Below are 25,476 nucleotides of genomic sequence, written 5' to 3' on the forward strand. Positions count from 1 at the left end.
GACTCCCGAACATCAGTTCCGATCTCCTTCCGATCTGCTTTCGGGCAGGTTTCCAACGGACCGCGAATATTTCGCACTCTTCATCTGGTCGCAAAAAAAAAATCAACCCTGACTATTGATCAGACTGAATTGGAGAATTCATGGTGCACTCACTTCCAGTGTGGCGGGAAAGCATGTGAAATATAAATTATTTTGTTCAAAATGTGGAGGGAAACCTCACTTTATTTTCAGTTCCAGAAACAATTCCAGATAATTGATCTGCTCGCAACATTGCTACCGTCACAGCTACATCAAGATCAAGGCCTGCAGTTATGTATAATAATATTAAAACTGAAAATGTATAAATGCCAAATCAGAAAGAGGGAATACGTTGGAGCAGTTAGGAGAGACTATGTTCAGAAAGGCAAGGGGAGGATGATCAACATTTTTGAAATAAAATAAGAGGCATTTTAGAACAGGAGAGGGGGTTCTGGTTTCCAGAACATCTAGGGGAAGGGGGAGTGGTATTTGAAGAGGTGCGTACTGACAGCTGAGAAAAAAAACAGGCAACTGGGGCCTAAAAGCAAAATACAGCGGATGATGGACTTTGAAGCAAAAACAGAAAATGCTGGAAAATCCCAGCAGGACTGACAGCATCTGTGGAAAGAGAATAGAGCTAACGTTTTGAATCTGAATAACCCTTCGTCAGAGTTAGCTAGCAATTAAGGGTCTCCTGGATTCAGTCTTCCATGGGCTGTTCTAGAAATCAGTGTTGGGGGGAACATTATGGCTGCAAGACAGTCAAAATAAGGGACAATCCCTCGAAATAGAGGACAGTTGGTGACCCCAAAAAGGCATAAACTGTAAGATAACAAGTCTGATATAGAGTGCAGCTAAAGATTCTACTGCCAATGGTGGGACAAGATAAAAGGGATATTGCAAACACTTGAATCAGCATGTCAAACAGTGGCACCGGGGACACAGGCCTTTTTTCATTGACCTGTATAAGAGATACTAAGTTGGCCAATTGTGCCTCCAAACAGAAATGTGGCTTGGGGTTGGGTTTATGGACCAGAAAGAAGGAAAAGTGGTTTGTTGGGTGATTGAATTAGGCAGAAGCTAAAATTTCCCGGTGGCAGGAATTGAGATACAGAGATTAAATCAATGGCATGTTGTGGTATGTCAGGCCTCATGCCATCCTGTAGAGGGGGTTTGTTCTTGTAATACAATAGCAAGCCATGGATTCTCATTAGTGTAAGACTTTATTATATACTCCAAAATCGGCAGTGTACAAGAGTCTTGTAGGTCCTGGTTCACATTTGTTTGAAGATGCAACAGCTTTGTGCAGTTGTGTTTGAGGTCAGTGGTTTTTCCTGTTGCACTCTATGGAAAACGGAGGAGATCAGGAGAATGGTAACGTAAGTACAGGAGGCTTGGCAAACGTGAGTCAGTGGTGAGGGCAGGGGTTGTGGAATGGGGTCAGGAGCATGAAGGAGTGGTTGAAGGATCCAAGGGAAGATAAAAGAGGGCGGCACGGCAGCACAGTGGTTAGCACTGCTGCTTCACAGTTCCAGGGACCTGGGTTCGATTCCCTGCTTGGGTCACTGTCTGTGTGGAGTTTGCACATGCTCCTTGTGTCTGCGTGGGTTTCCTCCCACAGTCCAAAGATGTGCGGGTTAGGTTGATTGGCCATGCTAAGATTGCCCCTTAGTGTCCTGGGATGTGTAGCTTAGAGGGATTAGAGAGTAAATATGTAGGGATATGGGGGTAGGGCCTGGGTGGGATTGTGGTCAGTGCAGACTCAATGGGCCGAAGGGCCTGTTTCTGCACTGTAAAGTTCTATGTTCTAAAAGATGGGGTCAAGGATACAAAGAATGGCAGAGCAAAGGATCTGGAATCTTAGATATGGTGGTGGAGGGAAACGGGAGAGGGCTGCAGTGAGTCAAAGTAAGAAAATGAGGGGCCCAAAAAGTGGTCCATCTCAAAGTGTTGGCTGGCACAGACCTTATAGGGCTTTGAGTTAATCTACAATATTTCACTTACCCTAGCTGAGTGGGATCTTGGTCAATGTCCTTTATAATGTAAAAAAGGGAGGGCCAGCTGAAGCAGCAAGTTCAGCCATCCCAGAAAGCAAAAAAAAAATCATTTTGGACCAGTATTCTTTTTCCCTGTTTTACTGGTGTTCCATTTTAAAGTATACACGTTCAATCCAATATTCTTACTTCCCCGTTTTACTGTTTTTATCTTCTGTGATAACCCACAAAGTGAAGAGTACAACATTGGACACTAACATGAACGTTTAATAAGAATGAATGCAAAAACACATCATTGTTTCTTCCACAATAAATAAATTCCCTCCCTCCTCTGTAAGCATGAATGCCAAATATGAGGTCTGTCAATACATTTAGCTCTCCAACTAAGCTAGTCTCAACAAATGATGATGATACACACATGAAAAAGTGAAATATTTGCAAGTCAGCCACCTTTGTGTGCAGCTGCATCAAGCTGTGCGTAGATCCTCGGTACACCAACAGCAAGTGCCACTACTTTTTGAGGTTCTACCTGTCCCAAGTGTTGCGAAGGATGGGTCTGGCCACACTGCCGTGGAACGCTCCAAGTAGTTGAACCGTACTGCAGCACCTGTTGTTCGTGGAGAAATTTTTCCACAAACACATCTTTGACGACATGGCGATTATCGTCCTGGAGGCCCTGAGAGAAAAGGAGATGGTGGATCCTGTTGGACGGTTCCCTGAGCAGACTGTCAGTGTTATCTAGCAGAACGCCTCATCACCAGAGCTCACAAACAAGCACCAAGATCTGGCTTGGCTGGTGGTGAGAAGGGCACTCCCCGTTAGATCCTTTATGCACGCTCGAGGTCTCAACATCACCACACGCTGCCCTCGAAGCAGCTGTGGGGCTGATGAGACGGTCGCACACCTCCTTATGGAATGTGCCTTTGCAAAGAAAGTCTGGAGTGAGACGCAGTGGTATTTGTCGAAGTTCGTCCCGAGCAGCTCGGTGACGCAGGACTCTGTGTTCTACGGGCTGTTTCCGGGGACGCACACCGAGACAACTATCAACTGCTGCTGGAGGGTCATCAACTCGGTGAAGGACGCACTTTGGTCCGCCCGAAACTTGTTGATCTTCCAGTTGAAAGAACTGTCCCCGACCAAGTGTTGCAGACTGGCATATTCCCAGGTCCAGGACTACGTGCTGATGGACGCGCTGAAGCTTGGGGCAGCCACCGCAAAGGCATAATGGGGAAAGGCCACACTATGAGGCCTTTTAATGGAGGCAGACCGGGGGCCCGGGAAAAGCAGAATACCTTCGGCCTGCGTGACTGTGTGCCAATCTGAGAAATAATGGCACACAGTACATTTTGAGGCATGTATATAGATTTAAGGTTTGAAATGTAATGACTGTAATTTTGTATAAGACTGTAAAAATGTCTTTTTTCTGCACTGTTTGCAATTTTTAGACATGTAGGTCTGAAATGGTTTAATTGAGATTTTTATGAATAAAGTATATTTTTGAAATAAAAAAAATTGCAAGTCGGCCTTTTGGCTAAGATCAAGTGTAGTATTGACATGCTGCACTTGGTTGAAGTCATTAGGTTACATTTTAGCTTCATTTGAAACAATTTTTTAAAGCGGCATCTCACCTTTTGGCTAAGATGCAAATGAAGTGAAGCCTTGGAGGATGAGCTATGCCTACTGTAATCAGCTTGGATCATGTAGATCAAGCCCAAGACAGGAGGTGAGAGCCCTGTCTTGTCAGCTTGGATCGGGAACATCTCAACTTGTTGGAACTCTGAATTGGATTTGATTTGATTGGATTGAATTGGAATAAAGTATGTAAAAAAAAAATTTGCAAGTTGAAATTTGAATTTGAAAAATACCTTTGTTCTCTCGTGTTAACTGAAATTAAGTTGGACAGGAAAGTTGTGCTCTTTTGTAGCCCACTCTTACTTGTGCCTTGGCCAATAAAGGAAAGCAAGCCATATGCCTTCTTAACTACCATTCTGCCAACTTTCAAGATCTGTGGGCATACAGTCGAAGATACTGCCTCCACAGTATTCATTACACAAAAATTTATTGTGGGTTTGCTTCCCTGTTCTACTTCCCCAAATCAATATCTGACATTTCTTACGACTGAAATACATTTTCCACTTAGATAGTGAACAGGAAATAGATAGATAGATCATCTATCTATTTTCTGTTCACTGTTGTTAGCTACATGGTTGGTATTGGGTTTGCCAGTGTCCAGACTCACGGGGAAATGGGTTGCTGGGAAGGAGTGAGGGGCCAGGGATGGATAACCTCATGGAGTATCTCTCTCTCTCTTTTCCATCCATCCGCTCTCCATGCTCCTGCCCCTCCTCACCCCCTTGAGAGCAAATATGAGCCAATAGAGTTGGCACTTATTCTTGTGGTTGCTGAGGTAGAGGAGGGAGATGGTTGCCCATGGCAAAGGCAATCCGGGCTAGATGCCGGAGCAGGAGATCAGGAGGCCGCCAGCCAGGATCAAGACGCAGCTGCCCATTGGTTGGAAGGGGGTGGAGGGGAAATAGAGGACGGCAAAGATGGAGATTCAGGGTGTACAGGACACATGTATCCTTTAATGAGCCGCAGGACACCGTGTGCCACCACAGTCTCCTGCTCAGCAGGAAGACAGTATGCACCTGGCACCTCATAGGGCAGGAAGACACCCACTCCCTTTGGCTGTAAAGGTCATGGACGACTTCTATGCCACTGGGTCCTTCCAGGCTTTTGTGGAATCTTGCAGTCCCTGCACACCAAGTGCACCTGGGAGGTCACAAAATGCCCTGTATGCCTGGGCAGGCAATTACATCCATTTTGATGAGGCCAGGTCCAACAGGATGCCCAGGTTGTAGGCTTTGCCGGGATACCCCTTGGGGTTTCCTTTATCAATTGAAAGAGGTTCCACTCACGCAGCATTCAGATAGTGTGTGACCACCTCCTGGATATCATGTGCACGCTACCTGGGGAGCATGCACAATAGTTTATCCTGCAGAGTTCGGACATCTCCAGAGCCTTGGAGGACCAGCCCAGGCTGCTAGGATAGATCATGGAGGTCAAGGATTACCTACTTTTGTCATGGCTAATGATGCCATTGGGGATGCCCCAGACCAATGCAGAGACCTGCTACAGTGAGGTCCATGCTGCTACTGTCCATTGTCAAGTGGTGCATTGGGCTCCTAAAAATGCCATTCCGCTGCCTGGATCACTAGTGGTGCCCTCCAGTGCAGACCCTGCAGGTCTCCCACATTGTGCTGGTCTGTGGTGCGCCACACAACCTGGCACAGCAATGGGGAGGCATTCTGGACAAAGAGGATGAGGACCAGGTGCACACCCTGAGAGGAGGAGGCCCAGGAGGATGTAGAGGATGACAAAGAGGAGGAGCTGGAGGATGGAGGAGAGGCGGCTGTAAAGGTCTGGCCGGGCAGAACAACAAGGGAGGCCCTCATCATCGCAAGGCTCTCTGACCAGGAGGTGTGGTGTACCTCAGCTCCGACCCCCAGTCGCACCATCTTCCCCCACCAATTCTTTGTCCACATCTCCTGCAATGGGGCTCATTGATATCACACCACATTGATGGGTCTGGGTTGGCTGTGTTAGCAAATTACTGGTCCAAACAGGAGGGTGATGACGACTTGCCATGTGGCACACTGTGATGCTGCTCTTGTGCAACAAATGTTTGCCTCCTACCTGTTCTCTGGCTGCACACTGGCACCCTGGATTATCTCCTGCAAAAAAAGACACATGGTTCAGTGCAAGGGAGGGACAAGTATCTGGGCAGAATGCAACTTACTTGAGATAGGTCGTATGAATGAAGGTTCTGTGGCTCCTCACTTCTGTGGCGCACGCTGACCTGGCTGTCAGACATGGCTCTATTTTTGGCCTCCCTTGACAAGTCATGCTTCTCAAATGGAGTCAGGAGATGCAGCTTGGAGACCCTTTCTCCAATATTCACCTGCTCCCTCCTTTTCTGGGCCATCTTCACCTAAAAACCTGATGGCTGGAAGGCCATAGGGTCAGGGACGTTGGAACTATGCTCCGGTGGGTAGGGCTTGTGATGGGGGTTGGGAGGGTGGGCAGAGAGTTTGGAGGAAAGTGCTAAGGGGGTTGGGTGCTGGAAGAGGATATCAGAGAGTGGATTGATGTGGACATTCCAGGTGTGACATATGGGACTGATTCCAAGGCAGGATGGAAACTCACATTCGCTGCCCAAATCAGGCCATTAATCTTTTTTTGGGCACTGCCCACCCGTCCTCCATGTCAGTGCATGGGCACTGACCAGGCAGCATTGCAGACCTGATCCCTGGGTCATCGACGATCTCTGGGATAGAAGATGGCTCTCCTGTCCTCCATGGCGTCCAAAAGCCGTCCCAACTCTCCCTCTGTAAAGCGTAGGGCTGGTCTATGCAGTGCCATCTTTCTGGTATGACTGATTGTGAGTGCATTGTTAGTGTTTAAATGCAGCTCCTCTTGTTAATGGCACACACTGTGGTCACTTTGGGCAAGTCACACACCTGGAACGTCTATGATTCGCATGGAGGCTTTTTCACTGTATTCAGTGTCAAAAGATGCAATGCAAAGCATGCCCAGGAGACCAGTTTGCATCATCCTTGTTTTATTGTTATGATGCTGAAGAATTTTTTGGGGAAAATTGTGCCTCTGGAGTATCGTATACTGTTTTAGTCTCCTTATTTGAAAATGATAAACCTGTTTCAGAAACTGTTAAAAGAAGGCTTACTTACTTCATTCCTGGGATAAAGATTTTATGAAAAATGGTCGAGTAGGTTGGGCCTTCTCTTGTTGGAGTTCAGAAAAATGAGAGGTGATCTTATTTAAAGTTTTGAGGAATTTGATAGGGTAGGAACTGGGAAGATGTTTTCTCTTACAAGAGAGACTAGAACTAGGAGACCGTTTAAAAATAAAAACATTCCCTTTTAAGACTGAGATGGGGAGAATTTTTTTTCTATCCGAGGACCACAGTCTTGGAAATTCTCTTCCTCAGAGAACAGTGGATACTGGGAGATTAAACTTATTCAAGGTTGAGTTGGATATACATTTCAGTTGACAAGGAGTGTGAAGAGGTATGGGGTGAGGCAGATAGGAAAATAGAGTTGAGACCATGGATCCTCCTTGATCCCATCCAATGGTGGAGCAGGTTCTGTGGCCGGATGGCATGCTGTTGCCAAGCTGGAGTATGCTTGATGGGCTGATTGGCCTCCTTATGTGCAGTAATGGTTTTATTGAATATACGCACTGTATTTGTACGCACAGAATATGCAGCATATACTTAGCACCCCCTGTATGTGTTTTGCGTGGCGTGTATAAATTGTTTACATTAGGAGTCTACATGACGTAATCTGTAGGCGATGGTATATATAGTGCGAATAGTATATGCTGCATGTTTTTGGGACTGTACATGGTACATGTTTCTATTACACACAGACAGAGTATATCCCACCCCGTGCTGTGTATATAGAGCACACCCTGTGCGGGCCACTAGCAGCTGGGAAGGAGATAGGAGGCTGGTGACTGGCTCGGCGGCGGCAGCGCCATGACAAGGATGCAGTGAGTCGGCTCCGGCTCCGGGCGGGATCGGCACCGGCACCCGGATCGCTGGCTGAGCGTCTCTCGGTCCCTCCCGCGCCGCGGCTCCGGGGAGATGTGAGCGCCGCTCGGGGCTGGAAGGAGGTGAGTGGGAGGCGCGGGGCCTGAGGGTGGGCCGCGGGTTTTGGTGGTCATTATCAGCCTGGGCCCCGCTCTCCGGGCCTGCTTGGTGGTTGAGGCGATACCCAGGCCCCGGGTGAGCTGCGAGCCGGGGCTGATGGAGTTTAAATGGCGGTGGCCTGAGCCTGGAGCCGGGGCCTGGGGCCTGGGGTGCGGCCTTGTCTGCTTCCCCCAGAGGGTGGGCTGCTGTTTGTGGAAATGTTTATTTTGGGGGAGGGAGAAGTTCAGACACTCTTTATTTTTAAATCTCTATTCCGCAATCAACACCTTTGCCGAGGCGGTTATTTGCAGACTTTCACTTTCAAAAGGCCGGAAGTTAAATTCATGGTACATTTGTGAGGGACAAAAACTTTTATTTTTTTGAGCAGGAAGTTGTGGAGTTTGGTTGTGTTATGCACCCACTTGGTGAGTTTATTTTCGTTGGGTGAGGTCTTGTTGTTTCCTCTATTTTGAGAAGAAATGAGTGCAGTAGTACATAATAGAAAGGAGTGGCAACCACATTTATACAGAAACTGGTGGTGTATGTTGCCAGCTTGCTTCTTGGCACCTATCATTTGGATAACTTGACTGTAACAATTTATTTTATTTACTTCATGCATCACAACCTCAGCCTAACTTGAAAAGTCCACTGACATTCATTTTACTTGCATCATTTAGGAAAAACTTGAAACTAACATAAATGAATTTAGATTGTGTTTTGAACATTTACATTTTTTTTATTTGTGATCACTATGGCACAGGAAACTATCTTTTCTGACTTTATGTAAAATAATCCAATTAGTCCTGTCTCTTTGCTCTATTCTTGTAGCTTTTTGAGTTTATTTGCCTCAAATACCCATCAAATTTATCTTTGAAACTATTCATTGTCTTCACTTCCGCCACCCTCAAACTTGGTTTTCCAGCTCATTACCACTGCTGTGTATGGAAAACTAGTTCTTCCTTCCATCTTCCACCACTCATGTGACCCTTGTCCCTGTACAGTCAGCTCATGGGAGCAGCTATTTTTTGTCTACCTTATCAAATTTGTCATAATCTTGTACATGTCTATCAAATCTCTCCTCCATTTCCTTGCTCCAAGGAAAACAACCCTAGCTTCTTTAACTTGCAGTGAAAATCCTTGAGCCCTAGAACCATTCTAGTTAATCTTCAATGCAAGGACCCTTGCATTGTTCCAAAAGTCTTCTGACCAGAGCTGTACCAGAAACTCTGCTTTAAAAGTTCAACATAACTTCTCTGCTTATGAACTTGATATTCTACTGTGTTTATAAAACTCAAGATTCTATGCACTATGCTAAGTACTTTTTCAGTATATCCTGTCTGTCCCTGCACATTTAAGAACGTGAGAAATTGGAACAGGTTTAGAGCATTTGGCCCCTGAGCTATACAGTAAGATCATGACTGATCTGATCAGAGCCTTAACTTGACTTTGTTGCCTACCTCATAGTCTTTAGACTCCCTTGTAGATCAAAACTCAGCATTGAAGATATTCAGTGATCTAACTTCCACTGCCCTCTGAAGTAGAATTTCAAAGAATAATAACCTATTGGAGAGAAGAAATTCTTCTTCTTCCATCTTAAATTGGAGAGCCATTATTCTGAAAACATTGAGCATTTGCTGTGTCAACAACACCCCCCCCACCCCCACAGTACTCTTTCCATGTTAACATATTTGCTCTGAGCTGAAATTGGAGCTTTGGATGCAAATTCTGTTGGTCTGCCCATCTGTATCAGGCTTCTCCCAGTCCTTTTATAGATGATCAACTTGTAGAGTGAAAGGTTTCTCTCTGATATTTATCTCTTTGCATGTGACTTAAAGTTTGTTGAAACTCCTCTCTCACTGATTATCAATATCTTCTTTCATCATCTCTTGTAGACTTGCTGTGTGTTCTGATGTATGATATGAAATGAAACATGAACTTGATCAAGTCAAGGAAAATTCGCAGCCTTTAATTCTTGGAGCAACAATCTCCAAGATGACTGACTTTTACAGGATTCAGCTCGACTCAGTGAGCTGCACCATTTCAAAGAACTGACGTTCTGATACCTTTATAATGCATTTGTCTGCTTGATTGCTGCTATCCTGGTTCTTTCCGTGGCTTTAAGTAGATAGTGATCATGATCTTTGTCATCTACACAAAGATCAGACTGCTCTTTACATCTTTGGTATGTCTCATTTACTTTCAACTGGAACACACCCTGACTTACTGCCAAGAGGGAGACTCAGGAATCTTTACTGACCAAAGGGCATGTTGAATTTTGTCAACAGCAAAGATTGCTCGTCAAACTACATGCTCTGGCATCAAGTTTGCTGCAAATGTTTGCCTCTGCCAGTGCTGATGTGATCTCTCCCAATGTTGGAATAGTGGAGTAATGTTCCTTTATTGCATGAAAGATCTTTGGTTCCATTCAAATTCTTTCCTGTCCATTTGTCTTATCTCTCACCATGATGAAATTTATCTAATCTGCAGACTCTGTGATTCTGATGATTACCTTCATTTCTCCCATCTCATGAACTCTATTGCAACATTTCCTTTTAGTTCTAATCATACCTTATGTGGGGAATGAAGCACTAGTTCCAGTGCTGGATCAGTAATGGTGTGATGCTCAAAAATATCAGTGGGCTCACCTGAGTCTTGCCTCAGGCCTTGAAGTTCACAATGCTAGATCTGATGAATTGACTTTAGCTGGAGATGTCTGCTGAATTTTTCAAAAATGCTGTCTGGGTTTTTTCTGTTGTCTGTACTCAACTCCCAGTGATTAAACAAATTTAACCCTTTCGAATGGCACATAAGGATATAGCTAACCCTTTTCATCAGCTTCCCACTCCACTCATGGACTGGAGCTGAGTGTTCATTGCTGTGGTCTCTCTCTCTCCACTTTGCCACACTTCAAAGTTTGACATTTTTGGCAAATTTTAATTTTTCTCAATATTGCATTATCCAAGTCATCATTGCTATGGTTCCACACACTAACTTTTTTAGCAAGCATCTTCATTTGGCAAAATAAACCAAAAGAGATTCAAATTAGTTTTTTAAATAATGGTTCATGGTGGTGCATTCCAGTCCACCTGGAGTCTAGGTTTCTGTGGCTACATGTATATTTTGGATCTGTGGGTAGTGGTGGTAGAGGCTTCAACATTTTTTCCATAACACAGCTGACCAGTTCTTGCTCTTAGAGCATGTTAGAAGGGTTTTCATTTGGCTGTGTTATCAATGCGCCTTTCTCACCAAGTCCTTGGGTGGGACAAGAATCAGGAGTTTCTGACTCAACATGCAGGGATTCTACCCACTGCACTACAGCACACCTTAAATGGTCCATAAGCCTCACTATCTACATTCAGCAGTGTTACTTTATTCAGAAAAGTATTTTGACCTTGGCATATAACATCTGGTCAATTAAAATTGCAGCCGTACAAGTGTTGGATATCCAGATGCAGTTGGATGCAAGGAGTTCACGGAAAAGGAATTTCAAGGTGTGTTCTGAGGAGTGCTGTGCAGTAGAATGTTATGGAATCCAGAGTTGGGCAGATGGTAGTTTTTCCAATGTTGTGTCACATGCCTTTTCTGTTCTTCTGAAGGCCTTGAATCTCTGAATGCACACAATCCTACTCTCCCTCAGTTCCTCAGTCACTTTAATCAAGCCTGCTTGATTTGAGACATTGGCGTCTTCCTCCCATCTTCAGCAAACATCACTGAACAACTTCTGGACCTGCAACAAGGTTTCCATATAAAGTCCAGGACCTGGGGGATAATCTTCCCAGATCTCCTTTCCACGATTGCTGAAGCTTCATTAATTGTGTTTGGCTCAATGTCAAGCTTTACTTCCATGGTGCTCTCGTGAAGTGCCTTGGGCAGTTTTGTTGTTAGCTTAAAGGGATTGATTTCTTAATTCTGGTCAACTATATGTGAAAGCCATAAATTGCTCACTTTACAGTTTAGTTTTGACTCTTGATATTTCAAAATTAACTTCTTACGTTGTATATCTGTAACTTTTTCAAATTCCTTTTTAAATTTAAATTATTATTATGAGCAATCATACTAGAGGAGGAGTTGGTTGATTCTTGCTTTTTTTATTCTTTTCGTTCTAACAAGAATAAATTGATTACCTAGAAATTGTGCTAATTTATCTAGATCTCTGCAGAAAAATTAAAGGCATGACTTTTAAGTTCAGGAAGTACTATAGAAAGACATAATGATTGTGATGTGAAACAACAGTCTGCATTTTTTTCATGTCATAGTCTGGATCCACCACTGAATTACCTGCCAGGCAAGCAAGTTGGTGATTTGGCTGCATTAGTTCATTTTTTTTCTCAAACCTACTTCTGTCGATCCTTCTCATTGGTACCCTGGGTTCCTGAAACACAGTGTGAATATTTATGTGCTAACTTGTCTCTTTTTTGAGCAATGCCAATAATTTGCTCAAATTATTTGGTTGATTTAGAAATGAGTGAGTTGCTTATAAAATTTAGGCTCAAGATCAATGGTTGACTTCTTAATGTTGAACTGGAGGAAGTTGTCTTGTCCAAGCCTTGATACTGGGCACTCTGATAGCACTGTGGTTGAGGAGCAGTAGAGAACTGAAACTGCAGCTTGCATGTACCTGTTGACTCTACCTGTGGATAGTATTACAAAATATGTGGATAGTATTAAATAGTAAGCAAAAGAGAACAGGTCTGAAGATAAATGCAAGGATGGGAAGAGAAGCTGAGGATGAACTGGCTGTATGTAGAGGTAGGAATTGAATCATGCCAGGGAATCCACATCGTGCTGTGACGAGAGGTGTTAACAGGTGATGGTGTAAATCAATTTTGTTTACGTTATGCAAAGGGGAAAGAGCTTTGAAAACATTAGGCATTTTACAACTTCTAAATGTTTTCTTTCTCATTGCTTATATTCAAATCTCTCTGACCTTGCCCATCTGTATCATATTCTTCAGACCTATAACCCCTCTGAATGCACTCTTCCTCCCATTCTGCCTCCTGCTCATCCCATTTCCTTATCTTACCATTGCTGACTCTACATTCCTTCTCAAACTCTCTGCCTTTCAAACTCAAGACACTGCTCCTAAAGCCACTTCTTCTAACTTTTTGAAAAGCTGTCCCAATATTTTTTTATGATCAATGTTGAATTTTGTCTAATGATGCTCCTGTGAAGTACCATGATGTTTAACTCCAGTATAAATGCTATATATAAAGCATTATATTTAACTACATTGTCTTATGTTAGCTAGTCTTCATTTTCAGTCGCATAAATACATAAAATTTACTTGATATATAAAACCACATCCAAATTTTCCAATGGACATTGCAGTGTGGATGGAAGCTTAAAATTACAGATATTGATGGATAAGTGCTTGGCAAATCGATTTCAGTGCAGGCAAATGTGAAACCAGGTTAGACCACACCTTGAGCACTTAAGGATATATTGACCTAAGAGGCGTGCAGTGTAGACTTACCATAATTAAGAGGAGAATTAACAATAAGCGAGGAGCAAAATAATGCATATACATGAAATCTGAAATCAGCAGAAAATGCTGGATGCAGGTTATGGCAGCACCTGTGAAGAGAGAAACAGAGCTTGCATTTCAGATTGTAATCTTATTGAATGCAACAGGCTCAAGGGACCTTTTTTAATTCATTCACAGGATATGGGCATTAGTGGGCCAACATTTATTGCCTTTGAAATGCGTGGCTTGCTGGGCCATTTCAGAGGGTACTTGAGTCAGCCATACTGGCCCGGCCTACATGTGACCCCAGCCAATGTAGATGGCAGATTTCCTAAGGGGTATTAGTGAACCAGATGGGTTTTTATGATTGATTCATGGTCATTATTTGTTGAATTAAAATTTCACCACTTGCTGTGGTGGAATTCAAACCTGGGTCCCCTGAGAATTAGCTTGGGTCTCTGGATTGCTATCTGGTAAAAATACCATAATGCCCCCACCTTCCTAAGTAGCCTAATCCTGTTCCTGTGCCACTTTAAGAAAGATTGTTCATCTCAGCTAAAAGCCCTGAAGTCTACAGATGGCAATGTTTTCATCCCAAATTAATCCTGTTATTTCATGTTCTTTCATTTACTTTTGTTTTCCACGAATATTACAAGGACCCTAAAAACACTAAGTATTGTTGAGGCATAAAGGAATAATTTATATTGAATCCTGGGTAATCAGTAGAAATGTGTGATCTCTCTCTCTCACTTTTATGTTACAACTTCATTTGGATCAACTTTAATATTATGGTGTAAAATGTTAATCGTAAAATAGTGTGGCATGCTAAGAACAGAAGAGGCCATTTATTCCCTCAAGTATATCCCAACATTTGATGAGGTCGTGACTGATATGTATTGCATTCACCTGCATTGGCTCTGTATCCTTTGTATAGTGAAGCAATATACAGCTGTCCAATTATTTAATTGTGCTAGTATCTACTGCCTTTCGCGGGAGAGAGTTCTACCTTTCTACCACCATTGTATGAAGAAGAGTTTCTTAATTTCTTGACTGGCTTAGCTCTTTATTTTGATTTGATTTATTTAGATTTCCAGAAGGCCTTTGACGAGGTGCTGCATAGGAGACTGTTAGGCAAGTTAAGAGCCCATGATGTTAAGGGCAAGATCCTAGTATGGATCAAATATTGGTTGATAGGTAGAAGGCAGAGGGTGGGCATAAAGGGGCTTTTCTTAGGGTGGCAGCCGGTGACTAGTGGCATGCCTCGGGCACCACAACTTTTCACAATATACATTAATGATTTGGAGGAAGGAACTGAAAGCACTGTTGCTAAATTTGCAGATGATACAAAGATATGTAGAGGGACAGGTAGTATTGAGGAAGCAGGGGGGCTGCAGAAGGACGTGGACAGGTTAGGAGAGTGGGCAAAGAGGTGCCCGATGGAATACAAAATGGAAATGCACTTTGGAAGGGGGAATGGAGGCATAGACTATTTTCTAAATGGGGGAAAATGCTTAGGAAATCAGAGACACAAAGGGATTTGGCAGCCATTGTTCAAGATTCCCTTAAGGTTAACGTGCAGGTTCAGTTGGCAGTTAGGAAGGCAGATGCAATGTTAGTATTCATGTTGAGAGGGCTAGAATGCAAGAGCAGGGATGTACTTCTGAGGCTGTATAAGGCCTCATTTGTGAGCTGTTTTGGGTCTCATATCTAAGGAAGGATGTGTTGGCTTTGGAAAGGGTCCAGAGGAGGTTCACAAGAATGATCCCTGGAATGAAGAGCTTTATCATATGAGCAATGGTTGAGGTCTCTGGATCTGTACTCGTTTGAAGTCTAGAAGGATGAGGGGGGGATATTATTGAAACTAGCAGGATACTGCAAAGCCTGGATTGAATGGATGTGGGGAGGATGTTTCCATTAGTAGGGAAAATGAGAACCAGAGGGCACAACCTCAGGCTAAAGGAACAGTCCTTTAAAACAGAGCTGAGGAGAGTGGTGAACCTGTGGAACTCTGCCACAGAAGGCTGTGGAGGCCAGGTCATTGAATGGCTTTAAGACAGAGATAAATAGGTTCTTGATCAATAAAGAGATCAGGGGTTATGGGGAAAAGGCAGGAGAATGGGGTTGAGATAGGCAGAGAAGATGTGATGGGCCAAGTGGCATATGTTGTGTGGTCTTATGGCTCTGATTTCCATGGCCTAGACTCTGTGCCAGCAGGCAAAATTTTTCATCATATCCTTGATAAATTACTTTCAACATCTTAAGCTCATCTAAATTACCCCTAACCTATGCTTTTAGGAAAGTAAGCCTAGTTTGTGTAATTTTTTTCCTCAAAACAAACCCTTGGAGCCCAGATAATGTTTTTAGGAGCGACGCAGCAGTCCTTCCAAGACTAGCATGTGCTTTCAAAGTTGCAATGTCCAGCGCTGTACTCAGTACTCCAAATTTGATCTATCCAGTACTTTGTAGGAAAGCTTCCACCTCTCTCATTATATAGACTAATGTTCCATTAGCCTTTGGTTATTTTTGTACCCTTACATCAAATATTTCACAATTAACATAACACATTAATGTGGAATGGATGGAATACCATTTTGATATGTGGGCTTTAAGCATGCTGAAGGAATAAGAGCCTCATGTTGCACCTTGTCTGTAGTGTAACTGATCTACTCTGACACTTGTATTGTTGAACATAACCCCTACATCATCCCCCACAGCAAAAATCCTCTCGACCTGCTGCCCTCCCTATCTGTCACTTCCTTCATCTGTAATTATGTAATGCTTATATTGTAGCCCTAGGGTCGAAAGGGATATGGGGAAGGTGAAATCAGAATATCTGATGATCAGTCATGATCAAAATGAGAATGGCAGAACAGGCTCGAAGAGCCGAATGATCTACTGCCACTTCAGATTTCTATGTAATCTTCTGCTTGAGCCCCTTCTGCCAACATGGTGAGGCTGAAGGCCCTACCTTGTCCTTTCTGCTACCTTTCCTCCTCTGCTTCATGTTGATTTCCATCAGAAGCTTTATTTACTTTCAAGATCGAATTTGCTTGTACTTATTCAGAACAAAAAATTGCTAAGAATAAGACCATGTTTAATCACAGCAAGTGTATTAAGCAGATACTTCAAATTGTATAATGGAAAATTATTTTTAGAACTGATGTGCATGTAACATATTTGATTACACACAGTAGTAAAGGACATAGAGCATAGAAAGAGGCCATTCAGTCTAGTCAGTGTTGACATTTATGTTCCATGGGCGCATCCTCCCAATCTTCATCTCATTGTCAACATGGCCCTCTCATTTCTTTCTTCCTCAAGTTTAAGTTTTCCCTTAAATGCATCTAAATGATTCATCACAATTACACTCTGTGATAGTTATTTATATATAATAAACACCAATCGTAGCTCGTGACAAAGTTTTTGTTTTGACTTGTAACATATGCTGCAAACTCCCCTCTTTTTTTAAATCCTCAGCCCTATTTTTGAGTTACGCAGTTACCCCATTGATAACAATGAAGATATTAACTTAGTATTCAACTGTTTGGACTTCTTAATTTGATAGTACTGACCCACCGTGAGCTGTTTTTCTTTTGGGATACAAGGATGAGGCAGCCTTCAGAACCTATAATGGATTCCTTTCAGAGATTGAAATTAATATTGGTTTAAAAGATGAATGTGCATGAAGCAACTGTTCTAGAGGATTCAACTACTATGATCTGCTATCAATACATATTTGCTGTGTTTTGCCTAGGAAGTTTCTTGAGAAAGTGTTTGCTTTTTGGTGCCGAACACATAAAAGATGTTTTCTCTCAGTAGTCTGACAGCTAAAAATTTTGGTGTGTAGCCCCCTTTTTAATTTGCGAGGTGATTCAACTAAAAAAAGTAGTTTGGTTTAAAACCAAGGATGAAGGTTAGTTTCTTAGAAAACTGCTAGTGCCTACACTTGAAGAATGTCTTTCTGGTTTCTTTTCAACAGACTAGGAATGCTTTTTTTTGGATGCCTGACTCTTGGTAATAGAGAGAAACAAAACTCTTGCATACTGTTGACATTTTGTTCAGTTGTAGGCTGGAACAGATCTGAAGTCTTCTGGGTTGTCAGTACACTCACCAAATATGGCTTCTTGCAGCTGCATTTTATACAGTTCAGAAACACAAATGGCTGCTTTGTTAATTTTCAATAAGTCCTTGTTTTAAGGAAGTTAAAACCATCAAAGTCCTAGAAACTAGTGTTTTCACCTTAAAAGAATTCAGTGGACATCCTTGAAGTAGCCTATGCATTTTAGTGATTCTTGTCACCAATTCTGGAGATGAGTCTGACAAGGTTTGAGCAAATACTGCAGTGCCAAGTTGAATATCCATACTTTCAATTTTGGGGGCAAAAAAAAGCATTTAAACTCAATTTAAAGGTTTAAAATTTGGTTTTGAAGGTACACTTCATTGTCCTTAAAATTTGTAATATAATTTCATAATACATATTCGGCCCTCGTACTGCCCCGAGGATCTGTTTAAGACAGTTGAGTGAGTGTGAGATTTGTTTGCCAGTGAAGGATTTATCTGATCATAGTTTTTTTTTAAATCTTGGTTTCAAAAAGGTAAATATGTGTTGCCTCCCAGTTTCTATTCTAATTATAACTGGATGTAGTAACTACTGCATATGAATGTAAAGAAAATATTATTTTCTCTTTACGAATGGCTTTGTTTCTGACCAAAAAACACCATATTTGGAATGAACTTTGACTGAGATTTCACAGTCCCCATTGAAGCATTGTCCACGAAGATTGTCCACAGTGATCTGATGATCTTTGTGGCATGGTTTCCCCTTTCCTCATTGTTTAAATCTGAGGCCATGCCCAGGGAAAGCCTTGGCATGTGCCAGCAGTGATGTCAGCAAGCTGGTGAGAAATCAAATGGCATTCACACAATTTAGTTCACAAAACAATAAAAGATTGAGGTTAGCAGAGAAGTGAAAATAAACAGTTAAGTTTTCCAAGTGTTTTTTTTATATACATCACTGCAGAGACATTTGACGTTCCACAATTGTAGTGTTAGCTTTTCAAGGTAATAAAGAGGATGCCACTTTAAAACACAAAAGCACAGTAACACCTTATTCAACAGGGTGCATCTTTTTACAATAATAAATGTTGGAGGGAGTTAATTTTTAAAAACCTTTTTTATCAGTTCAGAAATTTGCATGTCTTTGCACAGACCCATGCTAATCTTCTCAGTAGAATTGGCTGAGTCAACGTAGATTTATGGAAGGGAAATCATGTTTGACAAACTTGTTGGGAGTATTTTGAGGATGTAACTAGCAGAATAGATAAGGAGCAACCAGTGGATGTAGTGCATTTGGATTTTCAGAAGGCTTTTGATATGGTCTCATGTAAAGTGTCAGCAGACAAAATTAGATCACCGTGGAATTGGAGGTCATGTACTCACGTGGACCAGAGTAGCAATAAATGGATCATTCTCAAATTGGCAGTCTGTGACAAGTGTGGTACACAGTAAAAAGTCTGACAACACCAGGTTTTAGTCCAACCGATTTATTTGATAATAGACTCATAAGCTTTCGGGGTTAGCTCCTTCGTCAAGTGTGGTACCACAAGGATTAGTATTTGGGTTCCATCTATTCTCAATCTGTATTGATGATTTGGATGTGGGGGCCAAATGTAATAATTCCAAGTTTGCTGATGACACAACTAGGAAGGGTATACTTACCATTGAGGGAAAGCTCACCAAACTGACCCTTGGGATGGTGGAGAGTTTCAGGAGACTGGGCCTAAGGTGTGATCTCATTGAAACTTACAAAATTTCTTGCATAGTTCAAAAGGGAAGAATGTTTTCCATGGTTGTGTTCAAGCACCATAGACTGCAATTGTATTTCAGCACATATACTAAAAGTGAAACGTGGGAAAATAGGATGTAGGAGCTGTGAGCTCTTGAACCAACTCTGCCATTTAATTACATAATACCTGACTTGTATCCCCCACATTACCCTCATCCCTTCATCTCTTTACAATCTGTAATACCTCTGATCTTGGCCCTCATGGCTGTGTTGGAGGAGGGGGACTGTTTTCTTGAACCCAATAACAGGAGCATCATTTAGGACTGAAGAGGAATTTCTTCACTCGGGGTGGTAAATCTTTGGAATTCTTTACTCCACAGAGCTGTGGAATCATTGATTTTGATTTGATTTATTATTGTCACATATTAGCATGCAATGAAAAGTATTATTTCATGTGCGCAATACAGACAAAGCAGACCATTCATAAAGAAGGAAAGAAGAGAGTGCAGAATGTAGTATTACAGTCATAGCTAGGATGTAAAGAAGGATCAACTTAATGCAAGATAGGTCCATTGAAAAGTCTGATAGCAGCAGGGAAGAAGCTGTTCATGAGTTGGTTGATATGTGACCTCAGACTTCTGTAGCTTTTTCCCAATGGGAGAGAGAATGTCCAGGGTGCATGGGATCCCTAATTATGCTGCCTGCATTGTCTGCAGTTCCCGTTGCCTCAGAGCCAATGGATGGGAGGCTGGTTTGCGTGATGGATTGGGCTACATCCATGACCTTTTGTAGTTCCTTGCAATCTTGGGCCAAGCAGGAGCCATACCAAGCTGTGATACAACCAGAAAGAATGCTTTCTATGGTGCATCTGTAAAAGTTGCTAAGAGCCATAGCTGACCTGCCAAATTTCCTTAGTCTTCTGAGAAAGTAGAAGCGTCGGTAAGCTTTCTTAACCTATAGTGTCAGCATGCGGGGTTGGGGGGGGGGAGTGGTGGTGTGGGTGGTGTCCAGGACAGGTTGTTGGTGACCTGGACACCTAAAAACTTGAAGCTCTTGACCCTTTCAACTTCATCTCCACTGATGTAAGCAAGGGTATGTTCTCCTTTTATGCTTCTTGAAATCGATGACAATCTCCTTCGTTTTTTTGACATTGAGAGGGAGATTACTGTTGCTGCACAGTTCACCAAATTCTCTATCTCATTCCTGTACTCTGCCTCGCCATTGTTTGAGATCTGATCTCCTATGCTTGTGTTGTCAGCAAACTTGAAAATCGAATTGGAGGGGAATTTGGTGTATAAGGTGTATAGTAGGAGACTGAATGTTGAGGGTCAAGATCAAAAGCTTTCTCGATTGTAAAGACGTGAAGGGATACAAGGGTAATGGGGGGATAAAAGTCAGACATGATATAATGAAATGGCAGAGTTGGTTCAAGAGCTCAAATAGCCTAGTCCGCCTATATCCTACTTTCCTATGTTTCACTTTTAGCGTATGTGCTAAAACGCAGTTGCAGTCTCTGGTGCTTGAACTGTGCAACCTCTGGAGGGGCATAGAATCAGTGCAAATAACTTCTGGATTTCCACTTTATTTTGTCGCTGCACTCCCCTTGAAACTGCATTCAAGTTTAAGTGGAGTAATGGTGGTGAATATTACAATTTCATCATCATGACATTGATGGATCAATATTCATTCTTGGCTTCCAGGCTGGTAAATTCTAACTTTTTATGTATGTATAGAAAGTCACTGTAGTCCCATGAGCTAACTGGTGGTGATTTAACTTGTGGCTGGATCACCACACCTCAGACAAGGGGTACATTTGAGAAGGCACAGCCTTCATAAGTGTGTATCTATAGTGTATGCCAAATCACACAGTGTATTTCATTTTGATTAGAATATTTGGGGCAGTTACTGTTGTGCTTTAAGTGTATCTGAAGCTGCGGTGTCTAAACTATTGGCCCATGAAGTTGCAGTGATTTATTCTGCACTCTAAGTTTAGTGACTTAGAATGAACTTTTTTCTCTGCTGTCAGCCCATTTTCAAATAAGTCTTAAGAACATCAATGAGAACCTAAGGCATTAGAAATTAGGAGCTGCTATTTGACCTCTTGAGCCTGCTCTGCATTCAAAATGATAATGGTTAATCCTCTGTGCTCCCGTACTCCTGCTCCTGCTCAACACCTCTTGATGCCTTTAGTGTCTGGATGGAAGACACTAAAGATGTCAGAGTTTGGTGCAATGTTGCACCTTAGATTGCATGTAACACTGTTTGCCCACATCTGACTTCAACTTGTGTAACTGCAAAAATACCTTTGGGATTTGCTGGAAATGACCATAATGATTGAGGTTTAAGCAGAAAGTTGTTCTGATGTATCTTACTCTTTGCATGGATAAATGGCTGTCTGATACACAATAAGCTGGCAAATGACGAATGGCCAGTTGGCTGAGTTAATGGAAAGCTGGCCAGACACCATGGGGCCATATCATGGTCAAAATAGTAACTGCAACATGCTTCTTTAATGATGTCTATTTGTACTTTAATAACTAAAGATGGCATTTTTTCCACCCCTGACTCGAGTTGAATCTTTGGGGAAGGCATCAAAATTCTCCCTTGTGGTTGGATGATGAAAAATCCAAAGTGAGATTTAACATCAAATATCAAGTATATCATGTAAAATTGGAGGCATTGCTGATAGATGTTTAAATCAACTTGCAGGGATGGGAAATTTTCTTGCCCTAAAATGCTATTCCTATATAAGAGTGGCTGCTCTCAGAGGGCACACGATGTCCCAAAGTTGACAAGATAATCTGTTGCTGTGATGTTGATTTGAGGGATAAATATTGGCCAGGATACCAGTGAATAACTTGCTTACTCTTATTTGAAATAATGCTATTAGATCTTCTACACCCACCTAAGAGGGAAGACTGTGCCTTTGTTTTAATGTCTTATCAGAAGGATGGTAATTCTGATGGTGTTGCACTTCCTCAGTACTGCAGTGGAGTGTCACAACTGGAGCTTTAGGGAGGAGAAATAGAGATGAATGCTGTTTGTAATATTTCCATTTTCAAAGGAAGGGGAATTAAAAAGAAACTCTAAATGACCTACTCTTTATCAAATCAGTAGTCTTGGGGCATTTCAATTTTGAACTGAAGTATTCTTTTTGTATAGTTATGTATTAGCTCAGAAACTTATGAAAGTTGTTTCTTGTGAAAATTATTATTTGATAGAATTAGATGGACTATCAAGTAGCTTATTCCTTTCAAATCATTGTTTCTGTAAATATGAACTCTCTTATTACATGCTAAGGAAGCTTTGTAATTATTGTGAATTTGAAATTAAAATTCAGCTACGTAAAGGACCAGCACCTCCTTGCATAGAGGAGCATGAAGCTCTTTGCAAGAACTAGACATGTAAAAACTGTTACAAAGTTAGAAAGCTTACAGTGCAGAAAGAGGCTATTTGGCCCATCAAGTCTGCACCAACCACAATCCCACCCAGGCCCTATCCCCCACATCCCTACATATTTATCCGCTAATCCCTCTAACCTACACATCTCAGAATACTAGGGGGCAATTTTAGCGTAGCCAATGACCTATCCCATACATCTTTGGACTGTGGGAGGAAACCCATGCAGACACAGGGAGAATGTGCAAACTCCACACAGATGGGGACCCAAGCTGGGAATCGAACCCAGGTCCCCAGAGCTGTGAAGCAGCAGTGCCAACCACTGTTACTGTGCTGCCCCTTGTAGAGAATTCTTATAGAATTATTTCTTTATAGAGAATTGAATATATGGTCATTTAAGTTTTGAGTGACCTTGAAAAACCATTTACCTAAACACTTCGAATACATTGCTTAAAAATAAAGTGGAGTTGGTTTTCAAATCCTCTGTGCATTTCTCATACCAGTTGTGACATGCAACCTAAACTGACCCTTGTGTACGAGAGGTACGTTTTTGGAGCGATGTTAAACAATCACAACATAAAACTTATTTGCCACTCCGTATCTATGATCTGGCAGATGGAGAACATTGTTGGTAAATGTGAAGTCATCTGTTTTAGTAGGAATACAGCAAAATGGGCTATTATTTAAATAGTTAAAATTGCAGCATGCTGCTGCACAGAGGGACCTGGGTGTCCTTGTGCATGAATTACAAAAAGTTGGTTTGCAGGTGCATCAGGTAATTAAGAAGACAAATTGAATTTTGTCTTCCATTGCTGGAAGGATGGAGTTTAAGAACAGTGAGATTGTAACTGTAAGATGCTGGCAAAGCCACACCTAGAGTACCGTATAAAGTTTTGTCTGCTGAGAAAGAATATACTGGCACTGGAGGAGGTACAGAGGAGATTCACTAGGTTGATTCCAGAGTTGAGAGCGTTGCATTATGAGGAAAGACTAAGTAGGCTGGGACTGTACATAAGAACATAAGAAATAGGAGCAGGCCATCTAGCCCTTCGAGCCTGCCCCGCCATTCAATAAGATCATGGCTGATCTGTCGTGGCTCAGTTCCACATTCCCGCCCTCTCCCCATAGAACCCTTAATCCCCTCTCTTATCAAAAACCCATCAACCCATATCTTAAAAATATTTAGCGAGGTAGCCTCCACCACTTCAACGGGCAGAGAATTCCAGAGATTCACCACCCTTTGAGTGAAGAAGTTCCTCCTCAACTCCGTTCTAAACTGCCCCCCCTTTATCTTGAGGCTGTGCCCCCCTAGTCCTACTATCCTTTCTCATGGGAATTTAGAAGAATGAAGGGAAATCTTGCAGAAACGTATAGAATTATGTTTTATCTTACCTATTCTCTTAATTCTATATGTTTCTATAGAAACTTATGGAATTATGAAGGGAATAGATGAGATAGAAACAGGGAGATTGTTTACACTGGTGGTAAAATTAGAACTGGGGGCATAGCCTCAAACTAAGGGAGGGCAGATTTAGGACTGAGTTGAGGAGGAACTTCATCACACAAAGGGTTGTGAATCTCTGGAATTGCCTGCCCAGTGAAACAGTTGGGCCTACCTCGTTGAATGTTTTTTAAGGCAAAGATAGACTCTTGAACAGAAAGGGAATTAAGGGCTATGGTGAGTGGGCAAGTAAGTGGAGCTGAGCCGATTGGAAAAATCAGCCATGATATTGAATGGCAGAGCAGGCTTGAAGGGCCAGATGGCCTACTCCTGCTTCTAATATGTTCTTAATATCCCATCATACAGTTGAAGACATTAGGTTGGACTAATTGAGCTGCTTTCATGTGTTTAATATTTCTTGCTCCAGCAAGCAGATTTTAAAAAAAACTAGCCCCTCCCCCCAACTTTCTAACTCCATGTTCAAGAAGGGTAGGGAGGAAGCTGAGAAAGGAATATTACTTTTTGAAAATTATGTAAGATCTGCTTCATGTGGAAAACTGCTGGAGTTGTACGGCCTTGCTTGTGGGTTAAGTTGACACAATCTGTCTTTGTTTTTTTCCGGCATCAAACCTTCTCTGAACTCTGAATTTTGCCAATACAAACTGACAAATGAAACTAAATCGTTGACAACCTGCGAGCATTTAATTAGTTTCTTGAAGTATGATTGGATTCTGTTTGGCACATCTGAAATATGACTGAAATGGATCATATTTCGATCTCCGATCAGTATCTTAGAAACTTTTGAGATCCTCTGCTGCCTTCTCTCTTGAATTCATTATCTTCTGAGACTTAATTCCTCGTCTTCCTGCCCATAGTTCATTTTACTCAAATTATTCTTTGTATATCAAATGAAAAATGTTTATTTGCTGCCGTATCTGTATAAGATCAAGAACATTTCCTGCAAATAATTGTTTTTGAGAGATGTTTCAGCTACGTTTTGCAGCCTGGTAACATTAATTCCAATGTTAATGATTATTTAAAGCATTTGGTTTGGTGGGTTGGGGTACTCTCTTCCTTGCTGACAAATTTCAATTGTCACGTGCAGTACAATTTCCCTAGTTGGCATAGTGATGTAATGGATTGTTATGGCTGAAAAGCAGGATGTAAACTGAGCATTAAATCAGTTGTGTGGGATGATTTGAATTAACAGTACAAGTACAGTATGTGTGAATTTCCACAAACAGTGTACTCTGACCTTCTGACAGTCTTCAATTTTGTATACACTGATTTTCAACAAGAGTAATATGGCGAAAGGGAAACCAGTATAGATCAGAATAGGTTTACGATACTGAAATTGAGTATAGATTAGTGATCATTATAGAACGACCAAGTACTCTGTAATCCAAGTTTAGGAATATGGCTTGTTTGGAACCTACCTACCTACTGCACCCAGCAACCTTTAATCAAAAGCAGTGTTTCCATTACACGAGTGAAACAATTATTGTGTGTATTGTCCAAGAGTACATGGGCAGACACCCCATTTCAAGGTCAGGAAGAACTAAAGAAAATAGACATTTTAAATAAGATGGATGTAACTGAGGTGGGCAACAACAGGCCTATGGAGACTTTATTGAAGACTGCTTGCACCGAATGCAATTCGTATCA

General features: G+C 42.0%; 1 protein-coding gene across 1 annotated transcript in view; it reads left to right on the forward strand.

Annotated features, from left to right (window-relative positions):
* Positions 1 to 7,435: 7,435 nt before the first annotated feature.
* cnot6l (CCR4-NOT transcription complex, subunit 6-like) overlaps positions 7,436 to 25,476 on the forward strand; it is a 92,025-nt gene continuing 73,984 nt past the window's right edge. Inside the window, exon 1 of the mRNA XM_080191318.1 lies at positions 7,436 to 7,706. The gene's annotated coding sequence lies outside the window, so the exon portion shown is untranslated. The remainder of the gene's footprint in view (positions 7,707 to 25,476) is intronic.

This window comes from Carcharhinus amblyrhynchos, chromosome 1, assembly GCF_965287045.1.
Source record: "Carcharhinus amblyrhynchos chromosome 1, sCarAmb.v2.hapA, whole genome shotgun sequence".
Taxonomy (NCBI): domain Eukaryota; kingdom Metazoa; phylum Chordata; class Chondrichthyes; order Carcharhiniformes; family Carcharhinidae; genus Carcharhinus; species Carcharhinus amblyrhynchos.